The following is a 14,668-nucleotide window of genomic DNA, read 5'->3' on the forward strand; positions in this document are numbered from 1 at the left end:
GGGTAGTTGGGTCTCTCCAGGCACTCTCCTCCCTGCTACACCACTGGCACGAAAAGGTCTGGGATTCTCTCTGGGTGCTGTTTCAGAAACGACTGGCTCCGTGGTCCTCAACACAGGTCAAGGATCAGGGGCACATCTTTACATTCTTCACACATTGGGGGAGAATCCAAGGCCAGCTGCAGCGTGGATGGGAGGAGCAGGGGAGGGTGTCTGTGTGTGCAGGGACATCACTCGCCATGGGGCAATTTAAGGGGGGGCATACTTCTGGGGGCCACATCTTCCCCCCGCCCCGTGATGCCTGGCCAGTACCCTTATTCCTGGGATTAGTCGTGCTGATCACTGAGCCAAGACTGGGCGAGGAACAGATCTGTGTTGTGAATCACAGTGCAGAGAAGCACACGTGGAGGAGATAAAGGTTTAATGCTCGATTTCATGCATCCCTGGGTATAGCACTTGGAGGCCAGATTTTGAAAGATGCTCGAGATCAAAGGATGGAGAGAGAGAATCAGCTTTATTTCTAGATATATTCCTGGGCATGTATTTCAACAGGAGATGGGCATCTTTGTGCTTTTTTTTTTTTTTTAACATCAGACCTTAAATTGCACTGCAGTTCAGTTCCCCACCTGGAAAGAAAGGAGTGTGAATCTTCCTCTTTCCAGTTCTTCCTGGGTCTTGCTAAGGTTTCAAGTACAACTCCGAGTAATAAATGCCAGTAAGAGATACTTGGAGCCTGCCTTTGAGAAGTGATGAGTACTCAGCAGCTAATGGGAGCTACTGGTATTTGGCAGTGTTGAAACTCAGCTGCGGGGTCTCGAATTCAGTTCCTCAAAACTGAAGGAATGAAAAACTTGAGACTTCTTTTGGTATTTTTGGCTCGAAGGCTCCGCAGGGAAGCTCGGATGCAGATGATGGGTGGAAGGACAGGGCAGGGACAGATGCTCTGCAGTCAGGGGACTGGAACAACTTAAGGCTGATCAAATGGGAGAGAAGGGCTGAGCCTTCCCCTGTATCTCAGCATAGATCTGCTCTGACCTGTAGCAAAAAGGGAAGGAAAAATAGGGGATGAGCAGTGAGACAACACTGAAAGGAAAATTCCAACTCCCTGACCCCACGACAGCCTCACCGTTCAGGGTAACAGAGCAAAAAGCAGAGGAAAATGATGAAACTGCCTTGAAATGGAGAAAAAAAAAAAAAGAAACAAACATGAAGATTTGTTGAGTCACACAACAGCATTCACATCAAGACATTCTGCTAGCGACTGTGCTAAAAGCGGAGATGTAACACGTTCTGGCTCGGCTCTTTCTTTAACAGCAAGATTGATTTGCATTCACACATGGAAATCTGGTTTACAGTAAGGCTCCCCTGCCCCTCTCTTCCTTTCATTGTTTCTCTCATGTATCTTGGCTGGAAGATCTGCTGGAAAAAAAAAAAAATAAAACACCACGCAGACCCAAGGCCCGCTGTTCCCCTCCATGCACACGTTGCATCTGCTTTCTGCAAGGCTGGCTGGAGAAGCACGAAGGTTTTGTCCGTGGCCCCTGAGCTGCTGTCGGGCCAGGGCAGTATCGCTGTGCTTGGTGGGGAGCGTGGCCGTGGCCGTGTCCTCCGCCCGGCGTGGGTTTCGCAACGCCTGTAGGAAACATCTTGCGCCGGCCTTGATTTATGCAGAAATGTTAGCTAATCTCTTTTATGTAATCCCTGATAGCTGTTCCTGAAGGCGAAGTCCCCAAAATGGAAGGAATGAATTAAAAGAGACAGATGTGGTTTGGCTGACTCCTTGTTCTGATTACAGCCTCAGAAATAACCTACTTCGCGTGTGCTGATTTATGCAGGGGCTCTAACTCACTGCACGCCCACCCGGGCAGGCACACACGGGTTATTTTCTCTTCAGCCCGCTTTCACAATCTGAGCTCACTCACGCCAAAGCCGCTGTAGTTGTTCCAGGTTGATTCTGCTGAAATGACATCAAAGTCTGGTCAAAAGTCACTTGGGTCTGGGTTTTCGTTTACCCCGGGTCCCCTTGCTTGGCACCACTGCGGGCTTTGGGAGCTGAAGGCACGCCAGAGCGGGCTGCCTCTGGTCACCCAGAAGGGCTCAGAGAAAGCAAAACGCCTGAAGTATTTCTGCAGCACCTCCAGATTTATACCCCACAGAGGGTGGGTTAAAAGCCAACCTGGAACTCAGCGACCCCTCGGGCTGCTGGCACCAGGAGCAGCGATGCCACCAGCTTGCTCAGGTGGCTCTGAGGCAGCGGCCAGGTCCCTTCCTCCAGCACAGAGCCAGGGCTCCCCTGCCCTTACAGACGGCAGGGGTGGCCGCAGCAGTCCCGTGGGCCTCGTGGAGTATTAGCCCACGTTACACAAACCGAGCGCTGGCTCTGTAGAAAGGGGAGGATTTACAGTTGGCAAACATTTCCAAGGCGCCGATATTTTCCCTGTTACTTACCCATGGCTTGTGAACACAAACCTCACACAGCTGGTACCGCCGCTAATGATCCCATTACAATATGTATCGAGCTGATAGCTGGTGATATCTCACTGCGGTACTCATCCATGTCGGAAAGGATTTGTCCATGAAAACATCTCCTCTCGCACCGTCGTAGGACGCAGCATTCATTCCTACTTTCCCTATCATCTGATGCTGCCTAATCCCACTCAGTGACATCAATCACAGGGGGAAAATAAGACAATTAACTTGCAATTAATTAAATTATAAACTGTACGGAAGAGCAGAATATTTGTAAACCTTAATAGCCTTATTAACATGCCCATTACAAGCTAGCTGCGCACTCTTAGGGCCACAGATGACTTTGTACACACATGGCATCAACCGGGCTTTAATCCCAGGCTAAGAGTTGCCCACCTGGAAGGAGCCTGCCCAGCCTGCCCCTGCTCTGCTCAGGCTGGAAAGGCAGGGAGGTGACCTAAAAAAATAATATTTTCTGCATAAAACCGAGAGGGACTGGGGCTCAAAGCTCCCGCGGAGGCCCAGCAGATAAGCAGGCACGCGCGTGTTTGCAGGCAGTGTTTGCTTTCTTCAGGAAGGCTCCTGAGTCACTCCGTGTCCTGCTGGTGACAGGCTCCTGAAAGGAGGAAGCCGCGTGCTGAGCGCTGCCAGCCCGCCTGGGCCGGTGTTTTAATGCCTCCAGTAACGACGCCTGGCCTCTGCTCACAGGTCAGAGAATCGTGACAGGATGAAAAACAAAACAGCAAAGCAACCCAGGGGTGAGAGCATAAAGCTGTAGCCAGCCCTAATTGAGGTCCTGGGACCAATGGCATTGCCATGGTCATTTTGCCACAGCATCAGGGTGCAGTGCTTGAGTCCCCCATGAGCAACCTTCACAGCTGAATATTTGCTTTCCATCACACTATTGCTGTAATATTTTTGTCTTGGAAAGGTGACTGAATCTAACATTCAGTTAACCCTTGACTTTTTCCAAGCCTCTTTGTTCCAAAGCAAGCATCTCGTGAACCAAAGTGGGAGAACAACCTACTAAAGCAGGGAGATCCGAGAGCAGAAATGGATTGAGCTATAAATCAGGTTTGCCTCCGAAGGCAGGCCTCACCTAACGAGGCTCTGCCATCCCCCCTCTCAAAATCAGCTGCATCCCAGACCTCAGCTGTGTTAACTCTGGTTCCAGTCCAGCGTTATTTCTGTACCATGTGAACCGGGATGACACGCACCCAGCCCACCCGTTTATTTGCGGAGTGTGGACTGCTGCCCGATGGCCAAGAGCTAATAAAAGCCGCGCTCTGCCTCCTGTGCCAGCCGCTGCCATGTACCGCAGGCAGGACAGACCTCTGGGCACACCGTGCTCGCTGCGAGCAGCCCGGGGTCACAAACCAAGCAGCAGCTGAAGATTTCCATTCTTAATTTCAATGGAGCCGCATCACCACGCTGTTTTCTCTCCCAGCTCAGCTCTATATTTAGCCGGGGATCCTGTCCTCGGCATATTCTGTCGGGGAGGCTGCTCGCTAACGCTGCCTGCGCGCTGCCTCCCTTCTCACTGCCAGGCTGCTCCTGGGAGGCAGGAGGCAGGCAGATGGGACAGAAGCCGAGAGGTTTCTTTCACAGCTACGGGGGAGGAGGAGGAAGCCGAGCACTTCCATGCCCACCCCAGGAGCTGCGGTCCCAGGGGACGGCTGGCACTCGATGTAGCGGTCGGTGTTTGGTGCTGTGTGTGGCGGGGATGTTACAGCGCCAAGAATCCCAACCAGACGGGACATCGGGCACTTCAAAAATAGCCCACGGTGAAGCTCCAGGAAACTGTGATGACCGGGGGCCAGACCCAGCCTTGCTCACCCCAGCTCACGTCTGGGGTAACGCTGACCTTGGTGGCGTCGCGCGGGGCTGGCAGTGAGAGCAGAATCTGGCCCGAGCCACTTGGCCTCCTGCTGCACCCCATGTTGTAACTATCCCTGATGTTGACACATTCAGCTTGCCACTCGTTTGTGGGACTAATTACGCATTCACATTTGTCTGCGCTCGCTCGGCTCCTAGCAACTGCAGTCACAGTCCTAATTAAAATAATAGACTGAGATTGGTAACATTACTGATTTAACAGGAAATTAGAAGAGTTACGTTCGCAGAGCTTAGGTAATTGACACCAACAGCACTTTTCTTGTAATGTGCATTCTGTGATTGATTTCATTCCCCAGTCAGACCTAAAAGCAGCTTGGGAGCACATCCTACCATCAGATTACAGTGCCGAGGAATTAAATGACTATTACACCACTGCCTGCTCCAGAGCTGGCAGCTGTGGGTTTGAGCATGGCTTTGAGCTTCCAAACCAAACATTAGACCTAAAATTGTAAGTCTAATGTAAAACAAAACATGTTCAGCACAACGTGTTCGGTTCCTCTTTTAAGAGCTTCCCTGCAACTGCTCAGCTGGCAGTGCTCCTTCCTGGGAGAGGGCGGCCATCAGCACAGGGCAGCTCGTGTGGTTTTGGTTGTATCAAGCACCGAGTCCCTCGAAGCAGGACGTGGCCTCGAGTTCTGCGAGTTCCCCAAGGCAGATGAAAGGCTCCCTGAGTAACGCTGGCTGTGGCAATGGTCCTGGTCTGGTCCTGCAGCGGTGGAGCTGAGGGCAGGATATGATCAGGAATGCCCAAGGTGTGTAAAATTTCATCGTTGTTCTGAAGAGAGGAGACCCTGCTGTGCTCAGCCCATCCTGCAGCTTGCTCCACACGAAAAAGTTATGTGTACAGAGAACACTGCAAGGCAGCAATACACTTACGGAAAGGAAAGGAAAGCAGAAAAGTTGTTGTTTCAAAAATGGGGTGGACTGGTTCGGTATCAGCAGTAGTAACAGAGGCCGATATCTTGATGTAACATCTCTTCCTGGAGGTTGGGGCCACCAGGGCAGAAGTGTTTCTGGTCTGACCTCCCGTGTCACATATCCTTAATTCCTTCCAGTTACAGCGCTGTGCTGCCCAGTGAGTTCCCTATATTGTGTTGTGTTGGGTAGTCAGTTCCTTTCAGAAAGTCCTTATTTGAAGACACCAAAGTGGAGACCCACCTCTGCCTTGGTAGCTTCATCCAACTGCCAGGCGTTTCCAAAAGAGGTTCTGGTCAGCTCCATCATTCTCTGCTACCTCCAGGAGCTCTGAGTGTGCTCCAGTCATGCTCTTACTGTGGCCGTATGGTCACTACTAAGCAGTATTTACAAACTGACATTCAACACAACCAACACTGCCTTATAGCTTATATACACCAAGATGTATCACCCATGTCTGCGTACCTGTAGATACAGACACTGCTTTTCGAAGGGTGCATAACTGCTGACTGCTTCTGAAGAAATGCATTGTCTGTAAATTATTGTGAAAACTGTGTATGAAATGCCAAAATTGCATCAACTTGGAAGTATATTAGTTACTTAATAGTCGTATCCTCCCATGGGCTCCTTTCTATTTGTGGACTCAGAAATGTGCTGGGAAGAACAAAGTACACGTAGTCTGAACTTTCTTATCTGATATTAATCCCAGCACAACAGGGCTATAAAATGTTTTCATGAACATATATGTCTTCCACAGAGAGCCTTGTGGAATAATACTGCTGAGAGAGTTGCAGTGTAGGAAATACCCATCCACAGTTTATAAATCCTATCCATCTCAGCACGTCTCAGGGAGTACTACCAGGGCCCTGGAGAGCTAGTGCAAATGCTACTTTTGCAGCTTGCGTGGCTAATTGTTTATAAAAGTCTTTCTTTCCTTCTGCTGCACCTGTGAGCGATTATATCCAAAGACATTTGTGATGTCCATCTTGTTTGGCTCCAGCAGCTCCCAGAGGCATGGAACCTGGGATGCTCCAGGAAAGCCCCTAAATCCCTGTCGGACACGGACAAGAGGACTCGGCCACACTGCAGATATTTCTCCCTGTGCTTTATCCCGTGAGAGCAAGCTTTCAGGTGGTAAATGACAGTCTGAGCTTTAATCACTCCATGTGTGCACTGAAATGAATACTAGGGCATTTGCTTCTGGAGTGTTTCAGTATCCCACAATTTAAACCTCCCTGCTATTAGCAGCTATTTGATCCCATAAATATTGGCCAAATGCTCAGAATGGATACCTGCTGTTCACAATGATAGCATCGAGCTAGCCTAAAAATTAAGTGCCATCATCTCTCATAGTCCTCCGTCGAACTGCGTTGCCTCTGCTACACCCCACCGACAGGAGAAATTGCTCTCGGCGCAGGTGATTCCCACCACCATCATGGCAGGCACCCTGTGTGCAAGCCTGCCTCACGTGAAACCTGCTGTATGAGTGACAAGATGGGGTTTGTATCCCTCGGGTCTGGGTAGGAGAAGCCTCAGCTCCAGACTCCACAGCTCCTGGCACGGAGCAGCCCCTCTAGGATGTCCCCAGCCCACCAGTGATAGCGACCGACTGCTACAGGCACCGGCTGCTTCTTGCCCAGTCCTTTGCTATGGGCCAAGCTGAGCAGGGGGAATAGGGCCCAGGACACCGTTTCTGTGCCTCTCTCCCACGTGAGACACACAACTCCCCATCCTAGGGAGCTCCCAACCTAGCTACGAGCTGGCGATGCACAGGACGATGCAGATGGGAAATCGCAATGAGGCAGTGCTGCTGAGTAAAGCATGCGGCACCCCACAGCCTCACCACTCGTCAGCCTCATGGCAAAGCAGGGCTGTAAACACGTGAAAAGGCTTAAAATGGCTTGTCTAAGCATGGAAGAAGTAGGTGACAGATTCTGTTTGATCCTTAATGAGAGCCAGCACTGGGCAGAGTGCAGCGGGTCAGGGAACTGAAAACAAGGCACCACGTTTGCCATGATGAAGCACGTGAACTGGTGGAAGTATGCCAGGGACTGTGTGGGCAACAAAATGGGCAATGATGATCTTTGTGGGTGTCCTGCGTGGAGAGGGGCAGAGGGGGCCCACACGGGGCATGGTGAGAGGAAAGGGGCACTGCAGTGAGGGGGGAGCTGTGTGGGAATGCAGAAAGCACCCAGTGGCAGGGATGCTCCCCAGAAAAAATGTGAGTTTTAGACACAGTGTGAAGGTTTGTGGCGGTGTAAGGACATTTATAATTTGAACAGCCGGCTGCCAGGCAGAATTCCTTTATTAATGCTTTATCAGCACCAGACAAGGAAAGCAGGGCACAAGGAGCCGAGGCGTGAGGCGCGCCCCTCACGCCCTACAGGGGAAGATGGCAGGGCGGCAGGCACTAGGATGACACTGGTGCCACGTACAAGCCCCTAGAGGCTTCCCCACACGGCAGCGTCCCCCCTGCCCTGCTTCCAGCCCCTGCCGGGCTGTACAGAGCCGGGGATATTGCCCTCAGCGTGCAGCATCCCCGGCACCCCCCAGCCGAGCCGGGCCGGGCCGGGCCCCTCTGAAAATGGCCGCCCCCTCCCCGCCGGGCGGCCGCGCGCAGGCGGCTCCCGGCCGCCATTTCGCGACGCCTCCCGCGGGCGGTGGGGAGGGCGGGGCCGCACCCAAACCACGCCCCCTCCCCTCTCCTCAAGCCACGCCCCCTCCCCTCCTCCTCCCTCCGCTTCCATTTGCGCCTGGCCGGGCGCCGCGCGCGCCCCCCCCCCCCCCCCGCCGGGTGCTCAGTCATTGAGAGGCAATAACACGGTGACGTCACCGCGGCGCGCGGGCAGCGCCCGGCTGCTGCCGGCGGCTCCGTGAGGGGAGGGGGCGGGGAGGGGGGGGGGGGGAGGCCGTGAGGGGCTGGGCCTCCCCCAGGGCCTCCCCCAGCCCCTCGGGCCTCCACCCCACTGCCTCCACCCCACGGCCTCCACCCCATCCCGAAAATCCCCTCGCAAGGCGTGGAGGCTCGCCTGGTGTTGCCCTCCTTCACCTCATCCCCGCCATGCCCCTGGTGGGTCCTGGTCACCCCAAGTTATCCTCAAGCATTCCCAAAATAAGGAGCTCCAGGGCTGCCGCCGCTCTGAAATAAATAGTTTTCCCTAAATACATCAAATCTGTGTTGGTGTTGGTGTTGTGTGCGCTGCCCGAGCCCGGAGAGGGCCGCATGAAGGCATCACCCGGCCGTGCCTTCGTTCCCGCTCCGAAGATAGAGAATATTATAAATTTAATGGGTCTGCTTCATAATTCATAGCTTGCTTGTGGAAAAAAAAAATCATAATAGGTTGGTGTGATATGTCAGGCATCTATAATTCATGGCGCTGAGATCACACGGCCGCCATGCAGCGGGAGCCCGCCCGGCGGAGCGCGGTGTTTGTAATTAATCTGGGGAAAGAGAAACAAAGGCAGTAAGCGGGAGGGGACAACAAGAAGGCCAGATCCCCCTGATGGAATAACGCTCAGCCAGAAATCTTGAATATTTTTTGGCTAAAATCAACAAAACCAGCCAAGGGATGGGACAAGCAGCACATCTATCAGCGGGCGGTTCGTGTGTGTTCAGGCAGCCGGGCGGCCTCGGGCCCTGCTGCCCTGTTTTTGGGCTATGAGGTGCCGAAAAGAGCCGGGGGCCTGCATTTAGGGCATTGTTGGCTAACGTGTCTGAGAGTTTTTGGTTTACCCAAAAAATAAAAGAAAAATTAACAATGGCGCCAGGCTCCTCACACAAACTGACGTGCCACAATTCAGTCATTTTAATCGGATACAAACGAGGCACAGGGTGCAGAGGTATCACGGAGAGGCAGGGGTGACCCCAGGAGGAAGCCCCGGCCTCGCTCCCAGCGGGCTGTGACGGAGCCCTTGCAGGGCTGCTGGAGGCCGGGGCCATTCGTGGTTTTGTTTGCTCATTTGCGACTCCCTCCGAAATAATTGGTTTTCCTTTGCTGCTCGCTTGTTTGTTTGTTTGGCTGCTTGCATTCTTTGGATTCAATTTCCCCTGCAATATGGCCTTAATTTGCATTGCGAAGATCCGCTTTTATTTATACGTTTATGTTGTTCATTCATTTAAAAAAAAAGATTTTAGTTGCCCCTGGGCTGCTGGCCCTGCAGAAGAACAAGGGCCCGGTGGGGATGCGGAGGGGTTTGGGGGCGCAGCACCACAGCTCTGCTCCCCGATGCCTGCACAACCCCCGGGTTTTTGCAGCGAAATGCACGGAATCGGGGAGCCCTGGGGTGCCCCTAATTGTAGGATTTCTGATCTAACCCAAGGCGGGTTTGGGCTCTGGAGTCTCAGTGATGCCCTCTGGTGACCTGTGCCATGGGCAGCACGCAGGTCCTCCTCCTCCTCCTCCGGGGCTGAGCCTGCTGGAGGAGTTGCATCAGAGAGCAGCTCGTCCTGCTCTAGGGGTCCTTAGGGGAAAATAAGCAGAAACTGGGATTTTTATCAGCTTCTGCAGACTCACAGCCTGCTAACCACCCTCTGCGGTGCCCCCAGCTGAACCCTGGCATTTTTCCTCGTTTGGGAAATTGTTAGGGGAACGTCTGAGCATCACTGCCTCATGCCAGCATGGGAGGAGGAGGAGGGCCCTGGGACCCTCAGCTAAGATGCCCTGATGGATCAGTCCGGTTATTGCCCAGCACAACACACTGGAATTAATTTTGACTTTCATTGGCTCTAATAGTCATCCAAAAAGCGTGTGATGGTGTTAATCCGCCCCAAAGGAGCATCGCGGGGCCCGACACATTGTTGTGGGTGCAACGCTGAGAGCTGCTGGCACAAAAGGCTTTGTGCAAGTGCAGATTTTTTCCCCTACGTTTTATTGGTTTTGCCTAGGAGCCTCATGTGGCAGAGAAGAAGAGAAGCAGTACCTAACCCGTGTCTAACAGCCGCACTGGGGCAGCGTTAAACTTTGCTCTTATTTTTCTGCAGTATTTGCATGTTGATATTCTGCAAGGAAAATAACCCAGAAGTCCCTGTTAGAAGCCTAGGGATGGGCAGACAGGTAGAAGACAAGGACTGTGTCGTGACATTTTTTTTGTCTAGTGTCCACAACATAACATGGACAGAATTACCCAAAGGATCACTTGCAAGCTTGTCCTGGACTTAATGACTGCATAGATCAGACCTAACTTGGTGCATGGCAAGCACCAGATGTGCTGGTCTGATCCAAACCCAACATTTGCATCTGTCCTCCAGCCTTGGCTTATAAACCCTTGAGAAAAACCCAAACCCTCTGCTGCTCTCCTCTGGCTGGGCTGCCTGGCACTGCTGCTCCCATGGGCCTCCCATTTATCCCAGTTCTTCCCATCCCGGTGGTGGGAATGCTGCATCATAACAGCTCGGCATGGCGAAGTGACGTGGAGGTTGTGGTGGGAACGGTGATAGCTGTGGGCGCTACAGCAGAAAATTCCCTTGGCGGCATCCAGGAGAGGGGAGAGACAACAGAATTGCAAAAAGACTTTTAAATTTTCACAATCCCTTTGAGAAAAGAAAAAAGAAAAAAAAAAAAAAAGGAAAAAAAAATAAAAGGAAATAGGCAGGCAAAGAAAGCCAATGCTGGTGTATAAATAACCAGCAAATGGCAGGGTGTTCACCCTTCCCACACTGTGGGTTACCTAACGCGTTGCATTGCTCGCTGCAGCTCGTGGTGAGCAGTGTGTGCCTGAGCCCCCTGCCAGCCCAGGGACTCGTGAGCTTGTGTCTGTGCTCCGAAATGCAACCGGAGCAGAGCCTCCTCCTTGTCCTGCATCCTAAGGGGCTGCAGCAGCCCGCTGCATGAGGCTATCCCAGCCCCATCCAAGAGAACTGGAAGTGTGCCTGAGGGATGTTACGGAAACACACACAAAAATGGCACGAGCATCCAAGCTTGCCAGAAATGAGCGCTTGCCTCCCATCTCCTCGGTGAGGCTGTGTTACTCCCTTCATGGTGGGTGAGCAAGGCCCAAGAGGGGCACCCCACCTGCGTGGGGACACAGTGGCAGACAGCAAGCGGCAGTGACCAGAGCGTGAGCAGTGACCGCTCATACCCACTCCTCATTTCGGGTTGGCCTCTGCGCTCCCACCAGCTGCCAGATTTTCAATATCAAGTCTTTCAATAGGAATGGGATGAAGGCAGGCACCTGTTTTTGTACCTGTCCCTGTCCTGCTCTGGATTCATACCCAAACTTCTTGGTTTAACCTTGTCTTCATGGTGTGCTGAAATCAGAAGGCTGATGCAAACAGCCTGAAACACCCGGGATTTTCAGCTCCAATCTGAACTGGAAGCTGCTCTCCCAGGCTTTGCAGCACTCGCTATTTTTAGCTGCATGTCAGTGAGTTGAAGCAGCACGTGGGGAGATGTTATGACTCTTAAAATTACTGTAGGAATATTCCAGGGAATGGTACCAATTCATCAAAAGTGAGTTCGTCGCACGAGATAACTCTGCGACCTTTGGTGTTGTGTTGCGTTTATGGGTCACTGGCTATGAACGTTGCTGCAATTTCTTTAGCAATAACCCGGTGATTACGGAAAGGGAAGTAGCTATTAATATGGTAAAAGGCACACCTACGCGAGGATGTTTACTTGTGGAGGCTGAGGGGGAGGGGAGGCACCCTTCAAGATGTTTTCTGTAGCTCTTCAGTGTCATCCTAAAAATAAAGACCCATTCTCCCTTCCCCCAAGAGCAGACAGAGCATTGCAGCGGGGAAGCAGTGCCCTGGCATTTGAAGAGAAGGGCGAGGTGACAGGCAGCAGGTGAAAGGAGGCCTTGAGGTGGCTGTGAAGCCAAGACCGACACTCACGGAGGCTGCAGGATGACCTCTTGTTAACACCCAGATATGACATGTCTGAGCCGTGCCGCAGCATCCTGTGAGAAGCGGTGGATGGTTTTGTGACCGGCAGCATCTTCTGCAGCACCAACAGGGCTGCCTGTCTCTGCAGCAAGGCTCTCATCACACCATACCTATGGGCAGCGAGGGAAGGCCGTGGGTATGCAGCCACAGCCAGTTCAGCTGTCAACGCTTTGCCAAGCTTCATTTCTTCAGGGGAGTCTCCTGCTCTGTATTTTCTCCCCCTGTGAAAAGCTGCTGTATCTAACAAGAAGCCTGGGGGTCTGCAGGACCTACAGTCTGCCCAGAGGAGCGCTGCCAAATGCAGGCATGGACACAGATCTGGGCTTTAGGGACGAAGGCAGAGGGGTTTTAGTGGCCTGGCCACAGCAGTGAAGGGAAGGGAAGAGCTGCGGCCTGTCCTGGTGGGTGCAGGAGGAGCTACCTGCACTCTGTGCTCAGCAGGGTGGGCTGATTTATAGCCCCTCATGCAGTTATTGCTTCATAATAACAACAAAGGTGGTTCTCAGGCATTCCAGCCCGGTACCTCCACATCACCTTCTTGCCTTTGCTAACTTTGCTTCTGATTTATGGTCACATAAGCAAGATGAAAATCAGTCGCCTCAGTTTCCAGACAGTCTGGAGCTAACCAAAGGGGAAAAAAGAAGAGGCCAGCTTCCAAAAATGGCCTGGGTTTATCTCTGCCTGCTTTCAGAAGCATCTGTTTTGGAGCTCTCGTGTTAGGCTAGCTCTAAGTACAACTGTCCCCACGGCTGTGTTGATAAATACTGAACTCCTGACGTCCTGCCTGGCAAGGGTTGTGAAGTTTCGTTGATGCAAAGCTCCTCAGTTTGTTCTGTGCTGTGTAATCATCCAGGTTGCCGGGACTGTTCCCTGCAGGGTCTCCCTTCTGCTCTTACTCCGGTCACGCTCGCCATACGGCTTCGTTTCTTCAGTCCTCCACTCGTCACCACTCTTTTTCCAACCTCAGCTGTACTTTTCACATTTAGCTCACAGAAGAGTTAAATCCTCACAGACTGCTAATGGTCCTGCAGCTAATCAGCTGCCCTCTGCTGTATTTGTCATCTGGTTTGGCTCCTGAGAAGCCCGCGGGGTCTGAGAGCCCTCAGTCCTCCACAGCGTCACGGCGAGGATCTGCGCCTGCTTCTCCCACCCGCCTCGCAGGGCTTCATTCACCTGCTGCGACTGATGTGGGGAAAGCAATTAAACATTTATAGCCCTGTAGCCTCCTGGCACGTGGGTGGGCCGGCCTGCTGCCTGACCTACATAGGCTGTGACTTGGCTGCGATTTCGCCGCCACCTTGGCGCAGGCCCCAGCCTGCTCGCCCGCAGGCCCGTCCATGTCCCGCGCCGCTCAGACGAGTCCCTTGGTGACACAGGAGGCAGAGCCCTGCCCGTGCTGGGGCTCCATCTCTCACCGATATCCCTGGGGTGGCAGAGGTGTGTGTGGGCCTGGGCCTGGGCCATGTCCTGGCTGACCACCATGGCTCCTCCTGCTCGCAGTGGCGGTGTTTTTCTTGAGCTTTCTGAGCAGATTCACCTGGGGCCCCTCCTGCACTACAGCGAGCCATGTGGGCAAGAGTTAAGTGAATAAAGTGTGCTCCATCCACTTCAGCCGTAGTTACCCCCTGGTAACTAATAGGAACGGGATGGTGGCCTGCTTTTGGGTCGCCTTTGGGTTGCCGATCTTTGTGATGCTCTCCCCTGCTGGATGTGCCCCGGGCAGCTCTTGGCCCTCACCCAGCAGCACGGCTGAAGCAGGAGACCTGGACGTGCTGGTAAACATTTTGTAGATGGAAAATAAATCCATCCATCTCTGTAAGAAATGCTGCCCCCAAGAGAAATTTCTGATCATAGGCAAGGCTAAGTGCACAGGCACCAGCGAATTCACCACCAGCATTGATTATTTCATTATAAATTGCTCACTTGCTTTTTTACATTTGCTTCTGTGCAGAAACGAAACACCAGCTCCTGAAAATAACAACTGATACACAACCAAAAACCTGACTCGCACATGAAAACGCTGGATCTTCCACAGGGGCTTTCCTGCTGTTTAAGCTCCTTTGAACTTTAAAGTACGAGCTCCACCAAGATTACAGAAACGTGCTGCCTTAGCTGCTGGATTTTTCACCATACCAAATGGGAGCCAAGTGCTCAGAGGCTGATGGAGAAGGCCAATCTCCATATTAACAAACAGCCCTGCAACGGCATTGCTGATTAATGTCAGAGATGAGGATGCAGATGGAGAAAAAAGGGGCTTTCCAAATTGTAAAATGGGGAAAAGAAACCAGTTTGCTACCTCAGTCTGCTCTGATATATGCATAGCAGACACGTCAGGATACTCAGCAGTGGCCCCTCAGTGACACCGAACTCACTGGTGGCCTCCTCCTTGTTCTGGAGTGGTTGTTTAGTGGAAAATAAAAAGGATTGTTTACCAAGAGGCTTTTGCACAAAGCTTATGGCCTCGTACCTACATGGAAATAACCGGTGCTAGGACACCACTAGAGAGGA

The sequence above is a fragment of the Anas platyrhynchos genome, chromosome 9, assembly GCF_047663525.1.
Source record: "Anas platyrhynchos isolate ZD024472 breed Pekin duck chromosome 9, IASCAAS_PekinDuck_T2T, whole genome shotgun sequence".
Taxonomy (NCBI): Eukaryota; Metazoa; Chordata; class Aves; order Anseriformes; family Anatidae; genus Anas; species Anas platyrhynchos.